At 44.3% G+C, this 7682-nt stretch overlaps 1 protein-coding gene and 1 pseudogene across 1 annotated transcript in view; both read left to right on the top strand.

Moving 5' to 3' along the window:
• GLMN (glomulin, FKBP associated protein) overlaps positions 1 to 7682 on the top strand; it is a 45472-nt gene that overhangs the window by 11546 nt on the left and 26244 nt on the right. The window lies entirely within an intron of this gene.
• Positions 4437 to 4649, top strand: LOC102261127 (annotated as a pseudogene).

The following is a 7682-nucleotide window of genomic DNA, read 5'->3' as shown; positions in this document are numbered from 1 at the left end:
CATTTGGGATGTGGGGGGCCAATCGGGTCCAGGCCAGCTGCGGGGAGGGGCTGCGGGAGGTTGGACACTGGCTCGGGCCCTGATCAGGGATGGGGTTGGTCGGGGGGAGGGGCCACCAGTGGTTGGCCAGCCAGCTCCACCCCCAACTCGGCTTGGGGGAGGGGCCACCCCCGATTGGGCTGGTTGGTCTGCTGCAGTGCGCATCATAGCAACCAGTCATTCCGGCGTTCCAGTTGCTTGGCTTTTGTATATACATATATAGATTAATACCTTCCAGACTTCTTTTTGGTTTTTATAGTATAAGCAAATAAGCACTTACATAATATATAATTATTTCAAAAATTCTATCATATGTACTCTTTTGTAATTACTTTGTTTCTTTTAGCGTATTATGATTATTTTCCCATTGGTTTAATAGTATTCCATGGTATGGATTTAGCATAACGTATTTAACCTGGGCCATGTAGTACAACACGTAGATTTTTGAAATTTTTTTCGTTATTATAAAATAATCCAGCCCAGCAGCCATGGCTGAGTGGTTGGGCATCAACCTATGAACCCGGAGGTCACAGTTTGATTCCCAGTCAGGTCACATGCCCAGGTTATGGGCTCAATCCCCAATAGGGGGCATGCAGGAGGCAGCTGATCGATGATTCTCTCTCATCATTGATGTTTCTATCTCTCTTTCTCTCCCTCTCTTCTGTGAAATCAATAAAAATATATTGAAATAAAATAGTCCAACTTTCTTTTTTTAACTAAGTCCGTGATAAGAATCTTTGCATATTTTTTGGGGTGTGTGGCTTTTTTACGTATCTCTTTAATTGTTAAAATAAATTCCTAGAAGTGGAACTTCTATGCCAAAGAATATCCTCAATTTTAAGGCTCATGATAAATATTTTCAAAATAACTAGAGAAATAAGTAAATTTTATTTTAATATATTTTTATTGATTTCAGAGAGGAAGGGAGGAGAGAGAGAGAGATAAAAACATCAATGATGAGAGAGAATCATTGATTGGCTGCCTCCTGCACGCCCCATACTGGGGATTGAGCCTGCAACCCTGGTATATGCCCTGACCGGGAATTGAACCAGTGACCTCTTGGTTCCTGGGTCGACACTCAACCGCTGAGCCACACCCAGCTGGGCAGTAAATTTTATTTTAAAAGCAACTCGTCTTTATGCATAAACAGTATTTTAAAATGTTCTGGGATTCTGTATTAGGGAACTAATCTGAAGTATAGAAAAATATGTACTTGAGATAGAGTCATGAATTTCAAGTTAGAGCTTTAATTGTGGCTGTTAATTTTCTTTACCATGTTCATCTGCACAAATACAGGTGCAGTGTAGGAGGAAAGTTGGATTTAATTAGTTCGGGGTATTGAGAACTATTGAGCTGTACAAATCAAGGAGAGGCAAGAGCATTGAGCATGTGTGCAAAGGATTTAAGCTAAGTAGGGAAGCTAGGACAAACTAAAAGTGAGAGACAGTGAAAAGATGATAGGATCACTAAATTGTAAGTCCTGATGTAGTTCACAAGATGTTGGACTTAGGTTACTAAAAGGACTGAGCTTGAAAATATCAGTGGTTAAAGAACAGGATGCTTGAAATTAATATTTTGGAAAGGTTATTTAATAATAATAACGTCCGGATATGACCATGGGAGTGAGTATTGTAAGGATAGGATGGAAACCAAGATCACTGAACTAGAAAAAGTGAAGTACCTGAGGTTCAGGGTGTTAGAAGCTCTTTGGTTGTACACATAAGCCACACAGAATTATAAAAGTCATGTCAGAAAGCCAGTTAATGAAGTGACCTTTGGGTCTGCTGGTGACTGCAACAAAGAAGAGTAGAGGTGATATATTCACATACAGTGAGTTTCAGAGCTGAGGGAATTTTAGAGAGGAGAGAGAATGGTCTAGAACAGGGGTGGGCAAACTTTTTGTGAGTGCGTGCCAAAACCAGCAAAATCTCTGACTCAAAATTCTTCTGCGTGCCAACCCTAAGTTTTTGAGAACATGTTATACCTACTTGATATCTCTTAAGGTGTACGTATGTGAAGAACCTTGAAGAAATAATAAAATTCATTCGAGCGACAAAAACACAGTATATGATGATGAAAAATACATTTATTTTTTAATGTATATATGTACACTGATAGTCCGACAGAAAACTTTATGACTCAGTTTGATATTATCAGTGGGACTTTTGCTGCTGCATCACTGATGACAGAGATTTTACATCAGGTTTATATTTCATGACCTTCAGAGATATGCACGAGCTACTACTTTCATCCATCAGGCTACTCCTATTATGAGACTTAACAAAATTCATCACTGAAAACAAAGATTCACAAGCGTATGTGGATGAAACCAAAACACTGGTCGGATCTAGGAAGGCAGGGAGAGTTAAGGCAGAGGCATAGAAATTGCTCTTCCCCTCTCTCATCAATCCATGTCTATGGTCTTTAAGATAACTTGTTATGTAAAATTATTTATCTAAGATGCACCTACACTGAATTTATCTGAAAAATAAAAAAGTCGATATTAAGAAAAAAATTGTAAATGGAAGATTATAAGAGAGGGTTTCGTGTACCAGCAAAAGTTACTGGCCTGCCATGTTTGGCACGCATGCCAGGGGTTGCCCACCCCTGGTCTAGAAGCAGCAATGAGAACAAATATTTTGATTTTAGGCTCAGTGGTACAATGAATGTGGATGAAAAAAATAACCCTTTGAGAGCATTGCAGAGAAAACAGGTGTTTTCAGAGAACTAGATTTCATTTAGAGCAAAGGAGGTGAGAGATCATTTATAGAAGAATGAATTTTGCTAATGATAGTGAGTTTCACAGGCCATAATTAAAGGATATCTGAAATTTGAGGAATATGAGGGGGCTTAAGAGAAAAAGTCAGAAGAGGAGATGCCAAAATTTTAGGGTAACTAGATTCTGAGGATGAGCGATGATTTGGTGACTGATATGATTTGGTGACTGATATAAATAGGGATGCATCCTTTAGTGGGGTGAATGCTGGTATCAGGATAGTAGTGAGGAGATTATGAGTAATGAGGAGGGAGCGGGGAGGGATTTTCCCAGGAGCACATAAGAGTATGGAGCCTCTTCATTGTTGCCCATGCTAGAGTACAGTGTAATCTGGATACAGTATAAAAGCCATCATATATATATATGTACCCAATTTTAAGAGATGGCTGTGGAAGTTGGAAACAGTTAAAGGTTATTAAGCCTGGGAATGATGTAATTAAATTGTGTTTTGTATTCATCACTTTAGTGGAGGATGGACTTAACTAAGATAAGATTGGAAGTTAGGTGTCTATTTGGAGTTGTGTAAGAATGATGAGAGCCCGAGTATGCAAATGGTGGAGACGAACAAGAGCAGGCAGATTTGAGAACCTAAGAGTAGGTAAAATAAATAAGATTTGGTCAGTGATTCAATTTAGAAGAATAGTAAAAAGGTTGAGTCATGGTAAGATTTTTGCTTGGGAAACGGGGCAGGTGAAGGTGTCAATAATTGAAATAGAAAATACAGAGCAAGGATCCAAGAGAATTTTGTGTTTTAAAAACATTTTTTTTAATTAAAGAAATTATTAAAAATTCAGAAATTAGAACAGTATAATGTACCCTCACATACCCATCATCCAGCTTTTAACAATTATTCTCAAACATCTTCCAATCTTGTTTTATCCTCTCTCTTTTTATTTTGCTGTAGTATTTTATAGCAAGTCCTAGATATATCATTTATCCATGAGTCTTTAAGTATGTGTCTCTCATTGGTAAGGACTTTTTAAAAAACATAACCAGTGTTGTTATGACACCTAACAAGATTAATAATAATTTCTTAATCTATATCTGATTCCCAGAGAGAGCAGATTTTTAAGGAGTAAATTTTTATTAAGAGTAGATGAGATTTTAAAAAAAAGAACATATTACTTTAAATAAATACATTATTAAAAAAATTTTTTAAAGAATAGATGAGATCACCTAAGGGGGTAAATCATTGTGAAAAGAGAAAAGGGTTCAGGACTGAACCCTGCAGAGTACCAGCTAAGATGAGCCCACGAAAGGGACCAAGGAAGGCGAGTAGAAGAGGTGATAGAAATATTACAGAAACTGGGGTAGCAGGATTTCGGGAAGAAAGTACTTGATACTGTTAAGTGCGCAGAAGGAGCCTGTGAAGTAAGAGTTGAAGAGCATCCATTGAATATCTATACTAATAAAAGGGTAATATGCTAATTAAACCGGGTCGACCGGCCATTTTCCGGACGTCCGACTTCCTTCTGGACAAACCCATGGTGGTAAGGGCCGAGGCAGAGTCAGTTAGGGGCGATCAGGCCAGCAGGGGAGAGCAGTTGGGGGTGAGATCAGGTTGGCAGGGGAGAGCAGTTGGGGGTGAGATCACTTCCTCCATCGAGCTGTGTGCATTTGATTCTCCTTCGCCATGTCTTCCCAAAAGACTTTCAGAACCAAGAGATTCCTGGCCAAGAAACAAAAGCAGAATTTGCCCATTCCCCCAATGAATTAGGATGAAAACTGGTAATAAAACCAGGTACAACCTGAAGAGGAGACATTGGAGAACCAAACTGGGCCTGTGAGGAATCACACACGAGAGATGGCGCATATATTTTTGCTGTATCCAGGTTGCCTGCATCTTTAAATGATTGAAAAGATCACTATTGTCTAGAGCAGGGGTGGGCAAACTTTTTGACTCGAGGGCCACAATGGGTTCTTAAACTGGACTGGAGGGCCAGAACAAAAGCATGGATGGAGTGTTTGTGTGAACTAATATAAATTCAAAGTAAACATCATTACATAAAAGGGTACGGTCTTTTTTTTTTTAGTTTAATCATTTCAAACGGACCAGATCCGGCCCGTGGGCCGTAGTTTGCCCACGGCTGGGTTAGGGGCAATCAGGCAGGCAGGCAGAGGCAGTTAGGGGTGATCAGGCAGGCAGACAGGTGACTGGTTAGGAGCCAGCGGTCCCAGATTGTGAGATGGATGTCTGACCGCCAGTTTAGACCCGATCCCGCAGGGGTTTCTGATTGGAGAGGGTGCAGGCTGGGCTAAGGGAACTGCCCCCCCCCCCCGCCCGGGTGCATGAATTTCGTGCACTGGGCCACTAGTCTATATGTATAAAAGGCTAAGTGTCCATCCTTCCCTCCAACCAGGGAATGCGCACTGACCACCAGGGGGCAGACTTTCAAATCAGGAGCTGCCATGACGCACACTGGCCATTTAAAAATAAACGGCACCATGGAAAAGGCCCCAACAAACCAACACTCAGCTTCCCCCAAGTGGGGCACAGACCCCGCCACCACCCCGAGCGATACCCCCCCACCAAATTGCAGCCAACGCTGCCAAGACCCCATAGTGCAAAATACAGCCCCCAGCCCAGACCGGAAACGGTTGCTGTGGGTGTCAGGATGGATTTAGGTGCCCAAATGGATTAGAAGTTAAGGTCACTAAATTTAGAAATCAAGAACCATGAGGCTGGCCTATTAGAAGAGTTATCTGCATGAACATTCAGCTTTCCCAGATCCTAGCAGCAATTGGATAGAGAAAGATTGTGAGCAGGTACCAAAATTTCCAATAAATGTTGAGAAATGACCAGGAAGTCAGCATGTGACAGAGATAAGGACAGATAAAGGGCAGTATGATATCTGCCTCAGAGGAAAAATATGTTTTTCCTTGAGAGTACTGGAGAAACCAAAATAATACTAAGCCTTTACCCATACCACCCTTCTCCATTGCTACCTTCATAGCTGTGTGATGTAAGGTATGAGCAGCTCCCACCAAAAATCAGTCAGGTTCAATTAAATCAGTGAGATAGAGCAAGTATCCTGTGCAGAGTTTGAGGGGTGTGGGAGAGTTCCTCAGATCACAGTGGAAAGAAGGTGAAGTCAGGGTAAGAGATGAAGTGAGGAGGTACCTTCTGTTCTATGCTCAGCTAAGTGTGGCATGCTTGAGGTTGATGGTCTCAGCCATCCCTCCTTTGGTACAAATTTTTTTTAAATATATTTTTATTGATTTCAGAGAGGAGAGGAGAGGAGAGGGAGAGAGTGATAGAAACATCATTGATGAGAGAGAATCATTGATCAGCTGCCTCCTGTACACCCCCTACTGGGGATCGAGCTCGCAACCTGGGCAAGTGCCCTTGACCAGGAATTGAACCTGGGACACTTTAGTCTGCAGGCCAATGCTCTATTCACTGAGCAAAACCAGCTAGGGCTCATGGCACAAGTTATTTTGATATAGAACTACTTGAATGTCCCAAGGACTGCGGCATGGGAACATTTCTGAAATTTCAGAAGCTGACATGAAAAATTGTAGATGGCAGGTATGTCCTGGGATGAAAAAGACTGTCAGACGGTGTGTGGATAGGTAGTGAAGGCCCTGATTTGGACACAGGTGGACCCCCAATATCCAGAGGAGCACATAGAATCTGGTTGCATATGATGATTTTCAAACAGGCTAACCATACTCTAGGGAAAACCACGTGTAGCATCGGCTGAATGAAGAAATGGAGCTTCATGATTCGGAGGACATTTGAAATCTGAACACAGGAAACTTTTTGTGTTATAGCTATAACAAGAAAGTATGGCTTTGAAAATCAATACAGCAGTATCTACCTATATATATAAAAGGCTAATATGCAAAGTGTCCCCTCAGGAGTTTGACTGGGAGACCGGGAGTTCGATCGCTTGCCATGATGGGCGCTGACCACCAGGGGGCGGTGCGGAATGAAGGAAAGCCCCAGCTGGCAGCCAGAAGGCCCTGATCGCCAGCCAGGCCTAGGGACCCTACCCGTGCACGAATTTCATGCATCAGGCCTCTAGTATCTATATATATAAAAAGCCAGTGACCAGAACTCCATAATGACCAGAACGACCCGTCACTATGACACCCACTGAGGCCAGCGAACCAGCCTGATCAGGGGGTGGGGCCAGCCGGCCAGCCTCTCTGCTGCCCCCCTGGCTGGCCCCGCCCCTGATCAGCCTCTCCAACCCCAATCAAGGGCGGGGCAGCCGCCAGCTGGCCAACTGCCTGCTGACCCTCCCTCTGGCTGTCACCAGCCATGATGGACCCCCAACCACCCTGATTGGCCTGCTGCCCCTCCGCCCCTGATTGGTCCCCCCACTCTGATCACGGGCAGGGCTGGCCAGCCAACCACCCATTGCCCCTCCCCCAGGCCGCTGGCCCTAAATTGGTCCCCCAACACCATTCAGGGGCGGGGGCAGGGCCAGCCAGCCCACCACCCACAGCCCCTCCCATAGCCAGCCCCATCCCCGATCAGCCCCCACCACCCTGATCAGCCCGCGGCCCCTCCTCTGAGCCAGCTCTGCCCCTGACCGCCCCCCCCCATATCAATTGGGGGTGGGGCTGTCCGACCAACCTCCCACGGCCCCCTCCCCTGGACACTGACCCCCAATGGGCCCCCCTACCCTATTCAGGGGAGGGGCCCGCTGGCCAATTGCCCGTGGCCCCTCCCCCCAGCTGGCCTGGTCCTGATTGGGCCCCGATCAGGGCAGCCAGCTGGCCAACCTCCCACCGTCTTCTCCTCCAGACAGGTCCGGCCCTGATCCGCTAATTGGGGCCAGGCCAGCCGGACCCTACCCATGCACAAATTCATGCACTGGGCCTCTAGTCCTATCTAATAATAGACAAACATGGTAAT

The sequence above is a fragment of the Myotis brandtii genome, unplaced genomic scaffold, assembly GCF_000412655.1.
Source record: "Myotis brandtii unplaced genomic scaffold, ASM41265v1 scaffold58, whole genome shotgun sequence".
NCBI classification, from domain to species: domain Eukaryota; kingdom Metazoa; phylum Chordata; class Mammalia; order Chiroptera; family Vespertilionidae; genus Myotis; species Myotis brandtii.
Note: the sequence above shows the minus strand (reverse complement) of the source record. Positions and strands in the feature narration are given on the sequence as shown.